We start from the raw sequence: 23,125 nt of genomic DNA on the forward strand, positions 1-23,125 counted from the left end.
GCAACAGTGGCAAGGCAGTAACAATTGTTAAGTTCATTGTGAATGATTAAGTCTAATCAAGTAATTTTTCAGCTGCCTCTCTTCATACCACACTTGATAAAAAATAAAATGTTAACAATAATAAGGAAAGTAAGGCCTATACCTCCACATGGCAATTATCTGGGAGTGACTTTTGAATAGTCTGTCCCTTACTTAACTACCCTGTAAGGCAAGCAGCTGACTGTGTCACAACTCACAGAAGGTAAATCATGGTTCAGCACTAGAGGTAGGTACCAGGGCTGCAGGAATCCAAGGAAGAAAACAGCTAGTAAACTTCAGAACACTAAAGCTTTCTTCTACTCTAAAGCATCTCCCACTCTGTTGGGAAATAGCCCATTGCCCAAGAAGGAAATGATAACTGCTGAATGCTAGGAAAATGACAAAAATAATGAAAATACCTCCCAGGTACAGAATGAGACTCTAAAACTAATAATATATGTATGGGTAAGTTTAGTTTTAAAAGCTGTTCCATAAAACAAGAACAGTAAGCCCATTACTGAAGATGAAGAAACTCAGGTCCTGATAGTGTATACATTTATCCTTGGGCTGTTTAAAAATTATTAAATGGATGAAAAATAATCCCCAAGATTAAGACAGTAGCTAAATCTCAGAATCAAAGCACAATCATTCCCTGACATTCTGACTATTACTTTAACATGCAATTCGTCCCTTATCTGTTCCTAAAACAGTGGGATGGAAAACCTTGCCTCATTTCTTACCAGCAGGCTACAGGAAGAAGAACACTCCCTGCTGCAGAAAAGAACCAGTTCAGGAGTTGTTGTCTTTTTACAGAACATCAGAAATTTCTAGAAGGCTTTTAAAATATGTTTCATTTTAACCCTCCTGACACCACTGCAGTCAGGTGGGTGGTAAATGCCACGTAGTTTACTTCATACATCAAAATGCTTATGAGAGCTGAGATGATGTTCCAGGTGGCAATGGAAACAGAGTAGACAGAATTCTGGAACTGGAGACCCAAATACAGTCTTACTATATCCACATCACCAAAGTCACAAGGTATTGCGTTTCTTTTTTGGCCCTCAGGGATTCTGGAAGAGCAAAACCATCAAAGTAAAAAGTCGTTTGCTTTCCACATGGGTTGAATAATATCCTGAGCGGTACACTTGGATCTCAGGAAGATTTCTGAAGCCTTTGTAATGTTCGTAACAATTATGGAAGAGATGTACTATTCACTATATTATATAATGAAACAAACTTTGGGCTCAAAAAGCTGTGGCAAGTTTGGCAATATGCCCATTTCATTTTGTGAAGCAACTATTTAGTTGTTTAAAACAAAAACAACAACAGTAAAATGGTTGGTATCCATTAGCTCTTGTTAGGCAATTATACTGAAAGAAAGTAATTGAATTCTATTAACTATTTCAAATTTGTAAAATCCTCCAAACACCATTTATATTGAAATCCAGAAGATAATATTAAATTCTTTTAGAGAATTACCTGTCTTTATTTTATTATTATTTGTTTTAACCTGTCTTTAAAATGAGTGCTTCTTATACAGGGTTATTACTACTTGAATATAGTTAACCTATGCATGTGGTCAAAGGAACTCAAGATGACTGTTTGTTTAGAGAGGGCTAACATCGGCAATGGGATTTCCTGGTGGGTCAAACAGTAGAGTCTGCCTGCAATGCAGGAGACTGGGGTTCGATTCCTGGGTCGGGAAGATCCCCTGGAGAAGAAAATGGCAACCCACTCCAATATTCTTGCCTGGAAAATCCCATGAATGGAGGAGCCTGGCAGGCTACATTCCATGGGATCGCAAAGAGTCTGATACAACTGAGCAACTTCACTTTCACCATCTGCAGTAGGGTTTGATGAAAGATGGGCTTCTCCCTTTGACATCAGCTCCCAAAGCATAGCACCTAACACTTAACATCCTACCTTCCTTAAATCACCAGTTATGAACTGGTGATTCGACAAACATCCATCAACACCTCTTCCAGGACCATTCTGAACTGCTAATGTTGAATGTCCAGTGTAAGATGCAGTGACCCAATAAAGGCAGAAACAGGTATATCTCTTGTCTGTCTTGTTCTACGGACTGAGAAAGAATCCTTGCCTAGCTGAAGACGCTGTTTTGATTGTTTTTGTATTTACTCTGTTTCAGTCTATAAGTGGGGGCAAAGTTGCTTCACAGTTAGAAGACCACCCACCACATAAACAGGTTAGAAGTAAAAGCCTCTGAAATAAACTATCAACACGTTTACATTGAGTGTCACCTTCACTTTCCAGCCCTTGTTATGTACTGTAGAATTTACTGATTTATGAATGTCAGACTTGAAAGGGATCTTAGAAATCCTCCCAACCGACTTCCATTCTGTATATGCAGAAGAAAATCTGCATATACCCTAAAATCACAGTGCTTCAGTTCAGTTCAGTTCAGTCACTCAGTTGTGTCCAATTCTTTGCAACCCCATGAACTGCAGCACTCCAGGCCGCCCTGTCCATCACCAACACCCAGAGTCCACCCAAACTCATGTCCATTGAGTCGGTGATGCCATTCAACCATCTCATCCTCTGTCATCCCCTTCTCCTCCTGCCCTCAATCTTTCCCAGCATCAGGGTCTTTTCAAATGAGTCAGCTCTTCGTATCAGGTGGCCAAAGTACTGGAATTTCAGCTTCAACATCAGTCCTTCCAATGAACACCCAGGACTGATCTCCTTTAGGATAGACTGGTTGGATCTCCTTGCAGTCCAAGGGACTCTCAAGACTCTTCTCCAACACCATAGTTCAAAAGCATCAATTCTTCTGCGCTCAGCTTTCTTCATAGTCCAACTCTCACATCTATACATGACCACTGGAAAAACCATAGCCTTGACTAGACAGACCTTTATTGACAAAGTAATGTCTCTGCTTTTTAATATGCTGTCTAAGTTGGTCATAACTTTCCTTCTGGAGTAAGCATCTTTTAATTTCATGGACGTAGTCACCATCAGCAGTGATTCTGGAGCCCAGAAAAATAGTCAGCCACTGTTTCTCCATCTAGATTACAGGGCTAGTAAGTGACAAATCTAGAATTTAAACATGAATATTCCAACTCTGTGATCCGGACACACCACTAAACCAGAAATATAATCTGGAGTTTGCTTTTGAGAAATTTCCATTTAGGCAATGTGGAAAAAAAATTAGAGAAGGGGACTTAGAAACAACTAGAGGGCAATTTTAGTCAGCATTTAACAGAGCACTTAGTTTTTAGATGAGTCATAATTCAAAGAAAGGAGGAATTAATGTGGACTTCTGGGACTGATTCCCCAATAAGAATGAAAACTTCAAAGAATAAAGTATTATCCAGAATATTTTATACATCCTCATACTTAGCACAGTTAATGAAACAGTAAGTGCTGAGAAAACATGGCTTTTGAATGCCTGGGTGGTGATATAGATTTGTGGTTAGATAAGTGAATAGCATGGCAAATAAGAGCCCATATAAAGGAAGTGGGATTTAATAGGGGTTAGAATAAGAGGGGTCTGGAGAGGGAAATGGCAACCCACTCCAGTATTCTTGCCTGGAGAATCCCAGGGACAGAGGAGCCTGGTTAGCTGCCGTCCATGGGGTCGCACAGAGTCGGACACGACTAAAGTGACTTAGCAGCAGCAGCAACAGAAGCAGAATAAGAAGGACAGTGCAGAGACAATATAATATTGGAATGAGTATTATTTACTTGAAGGATGCTGAAAAACAGCCTACTTAAGCCAAAGACACTTACTAGGAAGTAGCAGATGATGAATTTAGACACTCCATCTCAGCATTAAAAAGATGATCATCACCTATTCTCATGACTTCACTGGATTATGTTTAGACTGGTGTTGTAAGTGTAGGGAGAGTTTGAGAAACTTGTTAATGAATCCAGACTCCCACATACAAAATGAGATTTCTGAATGTGTGTGGTTGGTATCCTGTTCCGTTCTTTGTCTGCGCAAATAGCAACAGATGGTTGGAGGGGGCTGGGAGGAGTGGGGTAATCTCGGAGGCAAGTTTAAATTGTCCCTGCTTCTCTTTTGCTGGATCTGCTCTGGATGAACCTTAGGGGAGAAGGAATATTATACAAGAATCCAGTTTGGGTTTTACGTTGCCAAAAGGCTGGTGGCTCAGTTGGTAAAGAATCCACCTGCAATGCAAGAGACCTGGGTTTGATCCCTGGGTTGGTAAGATTCCCAGGAGGGGAATGGCTACCCACTCCAGTATTCTTGCCTGAAAAATCTCATAGACAGAGGAATCTGGCGGGCTACAGCCCATGAGGTCAAAAAGAGTCAGATGTGACTGAGTGACTAAACCACTACCACCGTCCAGTCCTCTTACTTGCCCCATACATGGATCTAGGGAATGCAGAAAAATCTCTTTTATCACCAGCACCAACTGTGTTAAGGCAAGTGGCTTAGGTTTTCGATGCCTTGATTTCCAGGTATTCCAAAAAAGTGGTAGAATATCATAGAACTTTAAGGCATAAATTGACTTAATATGTTAAAGTGCTTTACTTTAGTTCCTGAGATATCACTCTATAAGGTTTGAAATAGAGCTGATGAAGATGCTGGTGAACATTTGTGAAGATTTATCAAAAGATACAATGACCCTTTAAGGAAATGTATCTTGTGTTCAGCACCGTCCTTGTGTGTCTTCAGTCCTATCACACGGCATCCAGCATGTTAGCTGTTTCACAGGTTCATGGACAAAGGTTTGTTTGGGCCTTAGGGCCTTGGCACTTGCTGTTCCTTCTCCGTGGAATACTCATCTTCTGGAGCTTTAACAGGATGCCTTCTTCTCATTATTCAGGTTTCAACTCAAATATCACCTCCTCAAGGAAGCATTGCCTAACCTTAGATAAGGTAGGCCCTTTCCCTCAAATTTTCTATTCCACGGGTTTCTATGTTAACTTTCCCTAGCATTTCAGGAGGTAAACGTTATCTTCTATGTCTGTTTGCTAATGAAATTACTGAGACTTATTCACAGACTAAGATATGCCTGCATATAGTAACTGCTCAACAGGTTATTTCTTAAGTCCTGACTGGTAGACTGACTGATTGACAAGAACAGGGCATAAATGTTGAAAGCATAAATGTTGAAAACAGTACTAGCTATCGCTTCAAAAAAGAAGTTACCTTCTTCCAAAAAGAGGAAATAACCAAAGTAAATTTCATATAGAATGACAGCACTAAGCTTTAATGCAAAATTTTTCTCTTTCTTTGCTGTTCAGCCTTGAGGTAAAAGGCAAACTAAAGGAGTGTGTTGGTTACTGTAACCAGATTCCTTCACTTTAAGTCAAAAGTTGAGAAAGGTTCTGGGCCCTTTAGATGCCCATGTCTGTCCTCAGGCTGGTGAAATAAACTTGTCAAAAGCTTAGCCTCTCCTACCTACTCCTTTGCCTCCCTTCTGGGGTCTGAAATGAAGGGAATTCAACAAACTACAGTAATGCTTGATTTTCTAAAATTTAGACCAGTGACCTGCACATGCCAGATGCTTAATAAGTTCTACTGGTCTTATTAGTTGCATAATGGCCAAATAGTACCTAAATACTTGGATGTTTTCTAGAGATATTTAACTTGTGGTCTTAAGATTGGGTCATCAACTTTTCAGCCTTCAGAAAACCAAAGTCCAGTTAAGAAACTGCTCAGGAATATAAAAGGTTGGTTCATATGCCTAGCTGTTTCTACATTAAAAATTGTTCTAAAATCTAAATGGTTCTTCCTAGTTAAATACAGTATTCTTTAATATTTATGTACAGTTATTTTAATTTTAAATTTCTATTTTTATAGTCAGAGGACAATTGAGCAGAAAAATACCCTCTCTCTCTCTTTCTCTCTCTCTAGCTATTCATGCTGTGAAGCAACCTGTTTTACTGTTTAAACCTGTGTTTGTTCTGTTTCAATTGTGCAGAGGAAACAGTTCTGGCACCTTGAAAAATCAAAGATCTATCACTCAACGGGAGAGCACAGCAACCTACAAAAGGGAATTATGAGGAATAGAGAAAAGATACAGAGTTTCTAAAACCTCACTGGGCTTATGAATCACCTGGAGATCATGTTAAAATGGAGATTCTGATTCAAGTCTATCATAGGTGGAGTCTGAGAGTCTGCATTTCTAACAAGCTTTAGGTGATGCTTGTGCTGCTGGTCCTTAGTGTTTAAGGATGATGTCTGTTTGGGTTGTGTGGCTTGAGAAACAAAAATCTCTTTAGAGCAGTTAGTACCTACAGTTATAGTAATGTCATTTAGTCACTAAGTCGTGTCTGACTCTTTTGTGACCCCATGAACTGCAGCCCACCATCTCCTCTGTCTATGGGATTTCCCAGGCAAGAACACTTGGAGTGAGTGGTCACTTCCTTCTCTAGGAGATCTTCCCAACCCAGGGATTGAATCCATGTCTCCTTCATTGGCAGGTGGATTCTTTCCCACTGAGCCACCAGGGAAGCCCTTAGGAACATTAAGCAAGTACTATTTTATTTAACCTGCAAAAACGACCACAAATACTTCTCTATCCATGCAGAGATGTAGCCTCTTCCTCCTGTCCTTGAGTTAGGATGACCATGTGACTAGCTTTGGCCAAGAGACTACAGCAACTGGCTGGAAGCTGAGACCTGAAAGCACGTGTGCACTGGGACTTGCACTCTCTGCTGCTCTTAGAAGCATTCAATCACTGTGCCATGTGACCAAGCTACCCTGCCAGAGGATGAAAGGCCACATGCAAGAGAAATGAGGCGCCCCAGCCAACAGCTGGCCAACCACCGCTCCTTGAGGAAAGCCTTCCCAGTTAATCTGGTTTCCAGGTAATTCTCCACTTAACCACAGACATCTGAGTGAGCACAGGCTGGCTTATACAAATCCCCAGACATAACACGCAGGACCATAACCTAAATGCCTGTTGTATTAAGCACCACGGTTTTGGTTTGTCTGTTTGCTTTGTTCTGCCTTTTTTTTTTTTTTTCTGTAGCCTCTAAAGTATGCACTGCAGTGCAGGAGTGGCTAGCGGTGGTTGGGTGGCACAGGAGCTGTGAGCAGCAGAGAGGAGATACCCCACGTCCAAGGTCAGGAGCAGCGGCTATGCTAGAGCAGCCATGAAGAGATGTCCAAGGTAAGAGAAACCCAAGGAAGATGGTAGCCGCTGAGAGAGGGTATCAGAGGGCAGACAGACTGAAACCACAATCACAGAAAACTAGCCAATCTGATCATATGGAACACAGCCTTGTCTAACTCAATGAAACTAGGCTATGCCATGTGGGGGCACCCAAGATGGGCAGATCATGTTGGAGAGGACTGACAGAATGTGGTCCACTGGAGAAGGGAATGGCAAACTACCTCAGCATTCTTGCCTTCAGAGCCCCATGAACAGTATGAAAAGGCAAAATGATAGGATACTGAAAGAGGAACTCCCCAGGTTGGTAGGTGCCCAGTATGCTAAAGGAGATCAGTGGAGAAATAATTCCAGAAAGAATGAAGGGACAGAGCCAAATCAAAACAACACCCAGCTGTGGATGTGACTGGTGATAGAGGCAAGGTTCGATGTTGTAAAGAGCAATATTGCATAGGAACCTGGAATGTTAGGTCCATTAATCAAGGCAAATTGGAAGTGGTCAAACAGGAGATGGCAAGACTGAACATTGACATTCTAGGAATTAGTGAACTAAAATGGACTGGATGGGTGAATTTAGCTAAGATGACCATTATATTTACTATTGTGGGCAGGAATCCCTTAGAAGAAATGGAGTAGCCATCATAGCCAACAAAAGAGTCTGAAATGCAGTACTTGGATGCAATCTCAAAAACCACAGAATGATCTCTGTTCGTTTCCAAGGCAAACCATTCAATATCACAGTAATCCAAGTCTATGCCTTGACCAGTAATGCTGAAGAAGCTCAAGTTGAGCAGCTCTATGAACATCTACAAGACTTTCTAGAACTAACACCCCCAAAAGATGTCCTTTTCATTACGGGGGACTGGAATGCAAAAGTAGGAAGTCAAGAAACACCTGGAGTAACAGGCAAATTTGGCCTTGGAGAACAGAATGAAGTAGGGCAAAGGCTAATAGAGTTTTGCCAAGAGAATGCATTGGTCATAGCAAACATCCTCTTCCAACAACACAAGAGAAGATGCTACACATGAACATCACCAGATGGCCAACACGAAATCATATTGATCATATTCTTCGCAGCCAAAGATGAAGAAGCTCTATACAGTCAGCAAAACCAAGACAGGAAGCAGACTGTGGCTCAGATCATGAACTCCTTATTGCCAAATTCAGACTTAAATTGAAGAAAGTGGGGAAAACCACTAAACCATTCACATATGACCTAAATCAAATCCCTTATGATTATACAGTGGAAGTGAGAAATAGATTTAAGGGACTAAGTCTGATAGAGTACCTGATGAACTATGGAGAGAGGTTCATGGCATTGTACAGGAGACAGGGGATCAAGATCATCCTCAAGAAAAAGAAATGCAAAAAAGCAAAATGGTTGCCTGAGGAGGCCTTACAAATAGCTGTGAAAAGAAGAGAAGTGAAAAGCAAAGGAGAAAAGGAAAAATATACCTATATGAATGCAGAGTTCCAAAGAATAGCAAGGAGAGATAAAAAAAAGGCCTTCCTCAGTGATCAGTGCAAAGAAATAGAGGAAAACAATAGAATGGGAAAGACTAGAGATATCTTCAACAAAATTAGAGATACCAAGGGAACAAAGATGGGCTCAATAAAGGACAGAAATGGTATGGACCTAACAGAAGCAGAAGATATTAAGAAGACATGGCAAGAATACACAGAAGAACTGTACAAATAAGATCTTCATGACCCAGATAATCATGATGGTGTGACCACTCACGTAGAGTCAGACATCCTGGAATGTGAAGTCAAGTGGCCCTTAGGAAGCATCACTACAAACAAGGCCAGTGGAGGTGATGGAATCCCAGTTGAGCTATTGCAAATCCTAAAAGATGATGCTGTGAAAGGGCTGCACTCAATATGCCAGCAAATTTGCAAAACTCAGCAGTGACCACAGGACTAGAAAAGGTCAGTTTTCATCCCAATCCCAAAGAGAGGCAATGCCAAAGAATGCTCAAACTACCATACGATTGCACTCATCTCACATGCTAGTAAAGTAATGCTCAAAATTCTCCAATCCAGGGTTCAGCAATATGTGAACTGTGACTTCCAGGTGTTCAAGCTGGTTTTAGAAAAGGCAGAAGAACCAGAGATCAAATTGCCAACATCTGCTGGATCACTGAAGAAGCAAGAAAGTTGCAGAAAAATCATCTATTTCTGCTTTATTGACTATGCCAGACCCTTTGATGGTGTGGATCACAATAAACTGTGGAAAATTCTTCAAGAGATGGGAATACCAGATCACCTGACCTGCCCCTTGAGAAACCTATATGCATGCCAGGAAGCAACAGTTAGAACTGGACATGGAACAACAGACTGGTTCCAAATAGGAAAAGGAGTATGTCAAGGCTGTATATTGTCACTGTGCTTATTTAACTTATATGCAGAGTACATCATGAGAAACGCTGGGTTCGATGAAGCACAAGCTGGAATCAACATTGCTGGGAGAAACATCAATAACCTCAGATATGCAGATGGCACCACCCTTATGGCAGAAAGTGAAGAAGAACTAAAGAACCTCTTGATGAAAGAAAAAGAGGAGACGGAAGAAGTTGGCTTAAAGCTCAACATTCAGAAAACTAAGATCATGGCATCCGGTCCCATCACTTCATGGCAAATAGATGGGGAAACAGTGTCAGACTTTATCCTTTTGGGCTCCAAAATCACTGCAGATGGTGATTGCAGCCATGAAATTAAAAGACACTCCTTGGAAGAAAGTTATGACCAACCTGGACAGCATATGAAAAAGCAGAGACATTACTTTGTCAACAAAGGTCCATCTAGTCAAGGCTACGGTTTTTCCAGTAGTCATGCGTCGAGGTGAGAGTTGGAATATAAGGAAAGCTGAGTGCAGAATTGATGCTTTTGAACTGTGGTATTCAAAAGTCTGAGAAGACTCTTGAGAGTCCCTTGGACTGCAAGGAGATCCAACCAGTCCATCCTAAATGAGATCAGTCCTGGGTGTTCATTGGAAGGTCTGATGTTGAAGCTGAAACTCCAATACTTTGGCTACCTGATGAGAAGAGCTGATTCATTTGAAAAGACCCTGATGCTGGGAAAGACTGAGGGCGGGAAGAGAAGGGGACAACAAAGGATGAGATGGTTGGATGGCATCACCGACTCAACAGACATGAGTTTGGGTAGGCTCCTTGAGTTGGTGATGGACAGCAAGGCCTGCTGCAGTTTGTGGGGTCACAAAGAGTTGGACAGGACTGAGGGACTGAACTGAACTGACCTGATTTAAGGAGTGATAAGAGTTTAATTTAGAGGTGCAGACACTATTCCTGCTTATGACTCTTTTTCCTTCCTGTCTTCCTTTTATAATTTTGTTCTCACATAATAGAAATGAATATAAGTGGTTACTGCAATCGAATTTGAATTATTTCTATTATTATATTTTTATTTTAATTATATCTACTATTTATATCTTTTATTTTACTATGTTGAATCCTTCTGTTTGGAAACTAGTTACTTGCTCAGGTCATGCAGCTTGTAAATGGCAGAATACTTCTCAGGCTAGAGTCAAAAATTTTTAAAGTTCCTTGTAGTAAGCTATTCAGTGTCTCAGATTCTTCTGCTAAAACACAAATACAGAATTACATTCTGAAGGACTTGATCTCTGCTGCTGCTCTCTAGCCATCACCTTATTTCATGTTTGAGAAGGTAATGCAAGGTCCATTTACAGAGAAATGATCTTAGGCTGATATGAGTTGCAAATGGCAAACCCTCTTGGGCAAAGGACTCAAAGTCAGCCAGTCCTTGACCCAGAGTCCATAGACAGACAGCACTGGTTTTGCACTTCCTTGATGACTCAGATGGCAAAGAATCTGCCTGCAATTCAGGAGACCCGGGTTCCATCCCTGGATTGGGAAGATCCCCTGGAGAAAGGAATGGCAACCCTCTCCAGCATTCTTGTCTGGAGAATTTCACCAAGAGAGGAGCCTGGTGGACTGCAGCACATGGGGTGGCAAAGAGTTGGACATGATGGAGCAACTAACATGATGTTACACTAAAAATGTCACTTTGCAGCTTTACGCATTGTTGGGTAGCCTCTCCCAATATTGGTGGTCCTTGACCATCTGGGCTCTTCTCAAAACCTGTCAAACTCCTCCACATTTTTTTTCACAGTCAAGTGAGTTACTTATTACTCACAGCCTCAGGGCCATGCCTACTATTAGAAGTCATTCACTGTGGACTTCAGCAGTGTTCCTTACTTTGCTTCTCCTATTGAAGTGCTCTCCAACTCTTCTGATCCCTCCTGTTCTTCCATGTTGAGAATCATCACTTTAAAAGAAGCTGTCCAAACTAGTATTGCATAAGCTGAATAAGGTCTACAATATCACCTATTTATATAATGGAATTCTTAAAAATTAGAATTTGAAAGCCTTTAATCAAACTGTGCACTTGCAGATAGCACAGACCATATACTCCCAATCCATATTACCTCACCAGTCTGCAAAGACTTCTGATTGTGCATTATGCATGTGTACCCACTCAGTCGTGTCTGACTCTTTGCAACGCTTTGGATTATAGCCTGCCAGGTTCCTCTGTCCATGGGATTTTTCAGGGAAGAATACTGGAGTGGGATGCCATTTTCCTCCTCCAGGGGATCTTCTGGACCCAGGGATCGAACCTGCATCTTCTGTGTCTCTTGAATTGCAGGTGAATTCTTTACTCCCTGAGCCATAGAGGAAGCTGTGCATCAGGGTCAGTCTAGTCTTTCTCACTGAGGACTTGAGTCTACTGCCACCATGGTAACTATCAAGCATGTTTCAGGGATTCCCTGGATCCTTATGTCCAGATGTAACCTCTGTTCACATCTTTAATTGCTTACTCTTATTTATTTACCTATTTATTTATTGAGTCATGCCTTGCAGCTTGCAGGATCTTAGTTCCCCAACCAGGGATTGAACCCAAGCCCTGGACAGTGAGAATTCGGAGTCCTAATCGCTGGACCACCACTGGAATTCCCTTTAACTACTTACTCTTAACTCTAAACATTGGAGTTTTCTCTCACATCTTACTCTTCCTTATTTTCCATCTATCCTTAATCAATCCATTCATTTGAAGTCATCTTTAATTGTTTCTTGGAGAAATCACCATGGAAAGGATTGTAGATTCTACTACAAAACCATGTTTGTGCTTGTCCTGTCCTGTCCATCTCTCATGTAATAAAGTCAGTCTTACACGACATCTCAGTGGGGCAGATATGGGAGCCTCCCAACTCCTCTCCCTGATTTCAGTATCCTTTTTCCTGCTCTTCATGTTCAAGACAATCATCAGGATTTTGTTCCTTGGACCCACATTTTAGAAATCATAATCCTGATGGAAAGTCTTCTCAATCTGTCTCTAACACTCCAGTCTCATCTCTCCCCACTACCCTCCCTGTCATCCTGTGCTCCAGACACTGTAAACATATCAGAAACACCTATAGCATTTTCACAGACTTTGCCGACTGGCTGGAGTAGCTTTCCTTCCCTCTGGTCAACCCTTCTCCTTTTCTCCCAGCCCCTCTGCCATAGCATGAATCACATTGCTTTGCTACCATCACCTCCACCCCAGATTCAAGAATACCCAAGGCAGGGACCACATTTTATCTAACTTTATCTCAACAGCTAAACTTCCATTAGACTTAAACTAACAAAAACAAATAAGAACAGCAGCAGCACTGATACTGAATTATTAAAAAGGCATTCTCAAGGTGCCTTGAAAGATTAAGAAGTGGTTCCAGAAAATGGGAGATGGCTGAATAAAGACATAAATGCATTCAACTGGCTAATTTACCACAGAAGGCTCACTGCTTATGGCTGGTGAGGGATTTCCTGCATGAACTAGATGTATGAAATGCAGTCACATATAAATGTATTAATCTGTATGACTTCAAAAGCTTGGACCTTCCTGTGTTAACAATGTGCGCCTATATATCAATGCAATATAAAGTTTTTTTTATATTTAACTCAGATTCCCCAGGCTATTGATTAAGCAAGAATTCAAGCCAGTTAATAAACACACTTCAGCAAGAATCTCTAAAAAGCCAGCACTGTGCCAGATTGCACGAAGAGGAACGGGGGCACATTTATCAGTGCAATGTGGAAATCCTGTGCTCTTTATATATGGCTTCTCATAACTGATAGTCTTCCACACCTACAAGGGTAGATATTAGAGGGTTCTAAAAGCTGCAAGGACAAAATTAGCAACATCTGGAAAATTCTATAAAACAAGATAATTAAATGTTAAGATGTATCACAGACAGAATTTACTACTGAATTAAATTGGTTCCATTATTTGTGGTGAGGAGAGGAGGCGAGACTTGTTAATATCAAGCAGAAGAACTGTAGTTGTCCAGTTATCTCCATAAATCCTTGGGGCCTTGAGAGAAAAGAGATTTTTACACCAGCATCTTGTTACAGCATTTGAAATCAAAACTTTTAGAATCACTTCTTGGTATGGTGAGTGCCAAGGTAATGTCAAATACACCTGTCAGTTTACAATTAAATAAATGTTTCTGAACCTGCTCTGGCACATTGGTTTGATGTTATGTGCTCTGCTTATTTTCTCAGTCATGTCCAACTCTTTGCGACCCCATGGACTGTAGCCTGCCAGGCTGCTCTGTCCATGGGGATTCTCCAGGCAAGAATACTGGAGTGGGTTGCCATGCCCTCCTCCAGGGGATCTTCTCAACCCAGGGATCGAACCCAGGTCTCTCATATTGCAGGCAGATTCTTTATCACCTGAGCCACCAGGGAAGCCCAAGAATACTAGAGAGGGTATCCTATCCCTTCTCCAGGGGATCTTCCCAACCCAGGAATTGAACTGGGGGTCTCCTGCATTGCAGGCGGATTCTTTACCAGCTGAGCTACCAGGGAAGCCCAGATTTGATGTTATAGGATGTCCCGAATAAGTGGGTGAAGCCATGAAAAACAAGATTTTGCATGATTGAGATAATGTTTGTGAATCATAAACAACAGTGCAGAGTCTAGTTCATTTCACAAATGTATTTAAACACTCTAACTTCCACAGAGCATTGTAAGTAGCAGTGCATTAAACTGTTTTCAGACATGAACACTTCTGTGGAAATAATCTGGCTGCCTAGTCACTTAATAGGATGTGGGAATGAAACCCTCGGAAGCTCCCAGAAGAAACACTGAAGACCCCAAAACCCAAGGCTCCCTCTGCCTCTGCATAAAGGAGGGAGGAATGGGAATAGGAAGAAAGGATGGTTCCAAGTAACCAAGGACAGATTCCAACAAGGATCTTAGTGGGCACCCCAGCCAGATAAAGGAAAGGGAAATGAAAAGGCTTCTATTTGTGGTGGAGTGTGTGTGTGTGTGTGTGTGGAGTATATAGAGGAAAACAATAAAGCAGCAAAAGAGATATTAAGAGATATTGAGATTGAAATATGTCCTTTCAAGAGGACAATCTGGCCTTAGGAATTGAAAGCTTTTTTTTTAAAGTCCACATCCTCTGAACCCAGTCCTGAGGGCTTTACTCTTGTGATTTAATAACCCCTGGCAGGCCCCACCTCCATATAATATGACATTAGGGATTACGTTTCAATACATGAATTTCAGGGGATATAAACTATCAGTCTTTACTAGCGTGTGAGATGAGTGCAATTGTACAGTAGTTTGAGGATGCTTTGGCATTGCTTTTCTTTAGGATTGGAATGAAAACTGACCTTTTCCAGTCCTGTGGCCACTGCTGAGTTTTGCAAATATGCTGGCATATTGGGTGCAGCACTTTCACAGCATCATCTTTCAGGATTTGAAATAGCTCAACTGGAATTCCATCACCTCCACTAGCTCTGTTCGTAGTGATGCTTTCTAAGGCCCATTTGACTTCACATTCCAGGATGTCTCTCTCTAGGTGAGTGATCACACCACTGCGATTATCTGGGTCATGAAGTTCTTTTTTGTACAGTTCTTCTGTGTATTTTTGCCACCTCTTCTTAATATTTTCTGCTTCTGTTAGGTCCATACCATTTCTGTCCTTTATTGAGCCCATTTTTGCTTGAAATGTTCCCTTGGTATCTCTAATTTTCTTGAAGAGATCTCTAGTCTTTCCCATTCTGTTGTTTTCCTCTATTTCTTTGCATTGATTGCTGAGGAAAGCTTTCTTATCTCTCCTTGCTATTCTTTGGAACTCTGCATTCAGATGCTTTTATCTTTCCTTTTCTCCTTTGCATTTTGCTTCTCTTCTTTTCACAGCTATTTGTAAGGGCTCCTCTGCTGAAACTGAAACTCCAATACTTTGGCCACCTCATGCGAAGAGTTGCTGCTGCTGCTGCTGCTGCTGCTGCTAAGTTGCTTCAGTTGTCTTATCGGAAAAGACCCTGATGCTGGGAGGGATTGGAGGCAAGGGGAGAAGGGGACGACAGAGGATAAGATGGCTGGATGGCATCACTGACTCAATGGATGTGAGTCTGAGTGAACTCTGGGAGTTGGTGATGGACAGGGAGGCCTGGTGTGCTGCGATTCACGGGGTTGAAAGAGTCGGACATGACTGAGCGACTGAACTGATCTGAACTGAAATCATCAGTCTATTGTAGGGTATATATGAGGATGTTATCCCAGTAAATTTATAATGGCTAAAAACCAGATGCCACCTAACTGGTAAGAAAGAAGAGATGGATAAATTTATTAGAATGGTTTGCAGTTATTGAAGATGATCCTATCAATTGGTACTCTGGCTATGGGAAAATGTCAACAATGAAAAAATCAGTTACAAAGTAGTATGTATTGGCATAATGTTATTGTATTTTTAGAAAATATAAATACATATAAAATAGACCAATTCTAGAAGAATATGCCCTCAACAATTTACAGTTTATCTCCAGGTGGTTAAATTTTAGGTGATAATCTTCATTTTAAATTTTATTTTTTTTCTTGTCTTTTTTCCTTTTCTTCATTTTTTTATAATAAAAAAGTCAAACTTAAACATCCAAGAGAAATACATACAGACTGACTGTGATAAGAAAACAGGTGTAATATAAGTCAGGGATTGCATAAAACACATACAAGGGCTCTACAAATTGCTGTGAAAAGAAGAGAAGTGAAAAGCAAAGGAGAAAAGGAAAGATATAAGCATCTGAATGCAGAATTCCAAAGAATAGCAGGAGAGATAAGAAAGCCTTCCTCAGCAATCGATGCAAAGAAATAGAGGAAAACAACAGAATGGAAAAAGACTAGAGATCTCTTCAAGAAAATTAGAGATACCAAGGGAATATTTCATGCAAAGATGGGCTTGATAAAGGACAGAAATGGCATGGACCTAACAGAAGCAGAAAATATTAAGAAGAGGTGGCAAGAATACACAGAAGAACTGTACAAAAAAGAGCTTCATGACCAAGATAATCACGATGGGGTGATCAGTCACTTAGAGCCAGACATCTTGGAATGTGAAGTCAATGGGCCTTAGAAAACATCACTACAAACAAAGCTAGTGGAAGTGATGGAATTCCAGTGGAGCTATTTCAAATCCTGAAAGATGATGCTGTGAAAGTGCTGCACTCAACATACCAGCAAATTTGCAAAACTCAGCAGCGGCCACAGGACTAGAAAAGGTCAGTTTTCATTCCAATCCCAAAGAAAGGCAATTCCAAAGAATGCTCAGACTACCGCACAATTGCACTCATCTCACACACTAGTAAAGTAATGCTCAAAATTCTCCAATCCAGGCATCAGCAGTACGTGAACTGTGAACTTCCACGTGTTCATGCTGGTTTTAGAAAAGGCAGAGGAACTGAGATCAAATTGCCAACATCCACTCGATCATGGAAAAAACAAGAAAGTTCCAGAAAAACATCTATTTCTGCTTTATTGACTGTGCCAAAACCTTTGACTGTGTGGATCACAATAAACTGTGGAAAATTCTGAAAGAGATGGGAACATCGGACCACCTGACCTGCCTCTGGAGAAACCTATATGCAGGTCAGGAAGCAACAGTTAGAACTGGACATGGAACAACAGACTGGTTCCAAATGGGAAAAGGAGTACATCAAGGCTGTATATTATCACCCTGCTTATTTAACTTCTATGCAGAGTATATCATGAGAAACGCTGGGCTGGAAGAAGCACAAGCTGGAATCAAGACTGCCCGGAGAAATATCAGTAACTTTAGATATGCAGATGACACCATCCTTATGGCAGAAAGTGAAGAGGAACTAAAAAGCCTCTTGATGAAAGTGAAAGAGGAGAGTGAAAAAGTTGGCTTAAAGCTCAACATTCAGAAAACTAAGACCATGGCATCAGGTCCCATCACTTCATGACAAATAGATGGGGAAACAGTGTCTGACTTTATTTTTTTGGGCCCCTAAATCACTGCAGATGGTGACTGCAGCCATGAAATTAAAAGACCCTTATTCCTTGGAAGGAAAGTTATGACCAACCTAGATAGTATATTGAAAGGCAGAGATATAACTTTGCCAACAAAGGTCCATCTAGTCAAGGCTGTGGTTTTTCCAGTGGTCATGTATGGATGTGAGAGTTGGACTGTGAAGAAAGCTGAGCGCCGAAGAATTGATGCTTTTGAACTTGGTGTTGGAGAAGACTCTTGAGAGTCCCTTGGACTGCAAGGAAATCCAACCAGTCCATTCTAAAGGAAATCAGTCCTGGATGTTCATTGGAAGGACTGATGTTGAAGCTGAAACTCCAATACTTCGGCCACCTCATGCGAAGAGTTGACTTATTGGAAAAGACCGTGATTCTGGGAGGGATTGGGGGAAGGAGGAGAAGGGGACAACAGAGGATGAGACGGCTGGATGGCATCACCGACTCGATGGACATGAGTTTGAGTGAACTCCCGGAGTTGGTGATGGACAGGGAGGCCTGGCATGCTGCGATTCATGGGGTCACAAAGAGTCAGCCACGACTGAGTGACTGAACTGAACTGATACTTACTGCCACACGTGTGTGTGTGTGTGTGTGTGTGTGTGTGCGTGCGTGTGTGTGTGTGTGCTCAGTCTTATCTGACTCTTTGGAACCCCATGGACTATAGCCCACTAGTCTCCTCTGTCTATGGAATTTTGCAAGCAAGAATACTAGAGTAGGTTGCCATTTCCTACTCCAAAGGATCTTCCCAACCCAGGGATCAAACCTGCATCTCTTGCATTGGCAGGCAAATTCTTTACCACGGTTCCATCTGGGAAGCAACCAACCTTTATTAAGAGCCCTACTAAGTGCTAAGTACTGAGATATACACAGATTTTGAATTCTGTGTTTGGAATTGAATAGAACAGAGAACAAGATTCAGAAAATGCAAGGTTTTTATCTGAATTCTACAACCAATCTTGGGCAATCGCTTAACATTTCTGACCCTTCAATTCCTCAGTTATAAGACTAGACATTAATGATATCTGGGTTACTTTTTCAGGTTAGAATGTGAATACTTCTAATAGAATGCTCTAATAGAATGCTTTTCAAAATTTAATTTTAACCTGGAGTTAATGGTAAAATGCAGATTTGATTCAATGTATCTAGAAAGAAACCTAAGCTTCTGCCTTTCTAACATGCTGTAAGGCTGCTAGTTCTAGGCTTACAATTTTGAGTTGCAAAACTCTAATATACATGATCTCATTGAATTTTCCCCAAGAATCTTTTAAGATAGCCATCCTTGGTCCTATTTGACTGATAATGGAGTGACCTGTGTAGGATCATACTCAGAGAGAATGGGAAAGCAGAAGTCTTATTATTCCTAAGCTCCAAGATGTTTAATGTCGCATTCAGTTCTAAACTACTATAATTAGAAATGACTGCCACATTCACATAAAGTGAACAGCATCAGCAGCAGAATTGATAAAGGTAAGCTGTTAACAGAGTTCAGAAGAATGAGAGATCACTTTACATGGGAATCAATAAAGAAGACATAGAGGAAATTTAGCATCAGCCTTGAAGGATGGCAAGGATGAAGGTAAGCAAAGATGGAGAGAGTATATACAGCAGTTAGGTGTAATATGGCATGATCAGAGGGAGCTTGCAGAGTGGGGCCTGAGATAGCAGAATAGGCCTCAGGAACTAATCCACATATTTGTTACAAGAGCCAAAGATAACTCGAAGGTGTTCAGTCTTAGAGACTAGAAAGTGAAAGTGAAGTCACTCGACAGTCGTGTCCAACTCTTTGCAACCCTATAGACTGTAGCCTACCAGGCTCCTCCATCCATGGAATTTTCCAGGCAAGAGTACTGGAGTGGGTGGCCATTTTCTTCAAAACTAGAAGGATACAGCAAACTAAAATTTTCAGCATAGCTTTGGAAACCCTTTTTAAAAATATATAATTTATTTAATGGCAACTGGTAATCATCAAATTAGCGATGGTCACCTTCAAAAGTTATTATACAAGCTATGCTGTCATTTCTCAAGGTTGACCACATACCTGAAGTCACAGACATTTCCCACCTAAGATGCGTCATTTAAATCAGACTTAATTTATCACCAGTATTTGTAAAACCACACCTAGCTAAAGAACTAGGTCTGGGGACCAATACGTGGTCTTAATACAGGGAAGGTTTGGAAGCCCTTTACCAACTTCCTTCCTCTCCCAACACTTCCTCTGTCTTTGTCCCTCTTCTTCCCTCTGAGAACTAGGGAATTAATCCACTCATCACGACGTAAGGCTTTCGTTTCCCTGTCCTAGGTATGCTTTCACGATGCCACCCCTCAGGTCCGCGAGCCTACGTCTTGAGCCTGTACTCCATAAACTTTACTTTTTCAGTGAAGCTTTTTAGCATTGGCCCCATCTTACCTGTCAGCTCTTCTCATTTATGTGTTCTAGGGACATCTGCTGTCAAGCACTGGGCAATAAATAAATATTATCAGCAAAGTCCCTCAGTGTCTGCTTCTCCCTCTTACCTAAAGTTCCAGGAGGAAAGCACTGAGTCATTGCATTTCCTTGGTTTACTCCCACGATTTAACATCTTGCATTGAGCATAGTAAGTACTGCCTTAGTGCTAGCCATATTACTACCTTGTTCTAAGAGGAGGATAAAGTTTGATAAGAAAAATGACCTTCTTTTTTTAAAAAAATAAGCTCCTTTAAGTAGATCTCCTGAGAGAAGCCTTAAGTCCTTACCCTTTGGCTCCAAAGCATGTTGTAAAAGGCCAGTTGTATGCGGCCTGCCTATAGGAACAACAGAGTTAATTTTCTCCTTTTGAAATTGTGACTCCCACCCTCTTTCCCTACCTCTAAATGTTTCCTTTTAAAGAAAAGCCATGGCTCACTGCTACGGAAAATTAAAGATAATCACATAAAGATCAAGGTCCAGGCTGGTGCCAGCATTGAGAGAACATTAAAATCACGACTTGAATTTCTCTTGTCCTGAGCACTGCCAAGGACTCCTAATGGAAGGCCAGTCTTCAGGAGGCATGCTTATATCAGACTTTTATTACTTGTACCTCTTGGTTCACAAATTATTTTGACTCAAACAAATTGGAGGTGGCCTTCAGTTGAGATGAAATGGGAGAGGTACAACATATTCATAGATATAACATATTCACTCCTGAATATTCATTGGAGGGACTGATGCTGAAGCTGAAACTCCAATACTTTGGCCACCTGATGCAAACAACCGACTCACTGGAAAAGACTCTGATGCTGGGGAAGATTGAAGGCGGGAGAAGGGGGTGTTTTGAAATGGTTGGATGGCATCACTGATGTGATGGACATAAGTTTGAGTAGGCTCCAGGAGTTGGTGACAGATAGGGAAGCCGGGTGTGCTGCATTCCATGGGGTCGCAAAGAGTCGGACACAACTGAGTGACTGAACTGAACTGATATATATACACACACACATTAAATTGTGTGTGACTACCCTCCTCCACCCCATCACAACATCAAGTACCAAGAAAAAGCAGGAGAGTTTATTATGCAAAGTTTAATGTATAAGGCTTAGGAGAAGAGGAATTAATTACATCTCCTTCCTCCAAGCTATACTTCTGGCCTCCCCAGCTGCATCAAACTTGCTCTTCCACCTCCTCTTAGTTCCAGATTGTGTTTTGGCAATCAGACTCACACTTCACCTACCTCAGAGTTTCTTCCCATTTTCAGAAGCCTCAATTTCAAGATTCTTGTCCTTTCTTACCCCACTCCCCAATCACACATTGCCCTGATGGCTTGAGGTGGTTTTCTTGATGATCAACTACTATGGCCATTCAGGAAGGATGCTTAATCTTTGCCCCCATACAAACATGGAAGTTATCAAGGGTGTTTTAAAGGGTGAAAAGTATCTCTCATCAACATCCAAGGCTCAAGAAGACATCTACCAACAGAAAGCTGTGCTTAGCTCAGAAAAAGAGATTGATCATGTGTACACACAACTGTCACATTATAACTTAGCACATTAGATGTTCTCACAAGAGAGGTACAGAGATATGAGAGCTCAAACAAGAGGAACAAGAGAATTTAGGTGAACTCTTTCGTTTTCTTACTTTTTAATTGTGTTGGACCCTAAGATGCATGAAATTAAAACTGGTGAAAACCAGCCACATCAACTTGCTGTGGTGACTCAAAAGTTGTCGTTTCTCAACTCAACTTTGCTGAAACACTTGATTCATGTTGTTCTTATTTAACCTAATTTGCATTGATTTAATCAGGGCTGGTATGCTTTAAATACATAATAAATTGGGATTCTGCAACTCAGATGACTTAGAATAGCTAAATTTCAATAAAGCTCATTTCAATCTGTTAATGTATACGGTTCTGCCAAGGGGTTTAAAACCGTAGAAAAGATGCAAACTTGCCACATTAGAAGTGGGAAAGGTTTAAAGATACCATCCAGATGAAATGATTTGGGGGATAATAATGTGAAAAGCAATATATATATGTACATACATATATTTTAATTACAGCCGAGACACATCTTCTACGTTTTAAGTAGCGTACTTAAAAGAAAACTCACATATAAATGCAGTGAATTTAATTTTATTCTCCTTCCTTCTTGCCAACACTCAACTCTTTTCTGCCTCTCTGTACCAGCTCTACAAATCAAGTGACATCCAAAGTGGGACCTCTTCTTGCCCATTTGGCAGGCTCTATCATCACTTTGCCAAGCTGCCTACATTAGGAGAATTTTCTTCCTAGCAGCCATGGGGATTGGGTGGCTTGTACTCAACAATACTTGCTGAATGGTTGGCCAATGTTTACCCCTGCCCGCCCCAGCCTCCCAACCCTTTATAGTTTATGGCTCAATCAGCCGGCTTGCTGTCAGGAATAATTGTTTTGGCAAGAGGTGAAAACACTTGATGGTGAAATTGTTTGTCTGTTAAAGTGTTCTGCAGCACCTTGAAGGTGCCAGGACAAAACCCGCAGGTGCTCAGCAGAGTTGAGAAAGAGGCAAGAGTGACAGAGAGGCAACCATCAAGAATGGGATGGGAAGACCACCACTTTGATGTGGGAGAGGAGAAAATAAAAACTATCTGTGCCAGTAAGAAGCTGTGAGACCTTGAATAATCACCCAGTGAATCTTTGCTTGGGTTTTGTTATGTACAAAATTAAGGGGGTTGATTTCCAAATGTCTCTTTTAGCTCCTAAGACAGCATGTGATGTCTAGGACATTCAGATTTGTTTTCCTTCCAATTAAATGATGCATCTCAGAGATGAATGACCAGGGCAGAGCTCAGAGGAATAAAAAAATGGAATGATTCATGCCCTTGTTCATATGACTTTTCCTGAAAAGTATCACCAGTCTTTGGTGACTTTGATTCCACTGGTTGGTGTCTTCAGCTTGGGTGTTAAGGCCCAGCCAAGTTACTTGTCCAAAGCAAGTCCAGTTCATTCTTATCAAATGTGAGTACAACTACAGATGATGCCCACTTATTTTCAGTACCTAACAGTCAGACATGATAGAAATGCAAAGTGAGGCGATGGGAGTTCACATTTGAGTCTCCCTATCACCATTCTGGGCATCTTAAGTCAAGACGGTAAGCTTATCCACTCACTTCTGGCAGGGCTTTTCTGTCATTCTTTAAAAAAAAAAAGATCACCAACA

At 41.2% G+C, this 23,125-nt stretch overlaps 1 protein-coding gene and 1 non-coding gene across 2 annotated transcripts in view; both read right to left on the reverse strand.

Moving 5' to 3' along the window:
• Positions 1–23,125, reverse strand: part of CTNNA2 (catenin alpha 2) — a 1,210,173-nt gene that overhangs the window by 398,091 nt on the left and 788,957 nt on the right. The gene's annotated exons all lie outside the window — the stretch shown is intronic.
• Positions 19,569–19,686, reverse strand: LOC128057077 (small nucleolar RNA SNORA72). Its single transcript, XR_008200262.1, has one exon. It is a non-coding gene; the product is annotated as a small nucleolar RNA SNORA72 (small nucleolar RNA).

This window comes from Budorcas taxicolor, chromosome 11, assembly GCF_023091745.1.
Source record: "Budorcas taxicolor isolate Tak-1 chromosome 11, Takin1.1, whole genome shotgun sequence".
NCBI lineage: Eukaryota > Metazoa > Chordata > Mammalia > Artiodactyla > Bovidae > Budorcas > Budorcas taxicolor.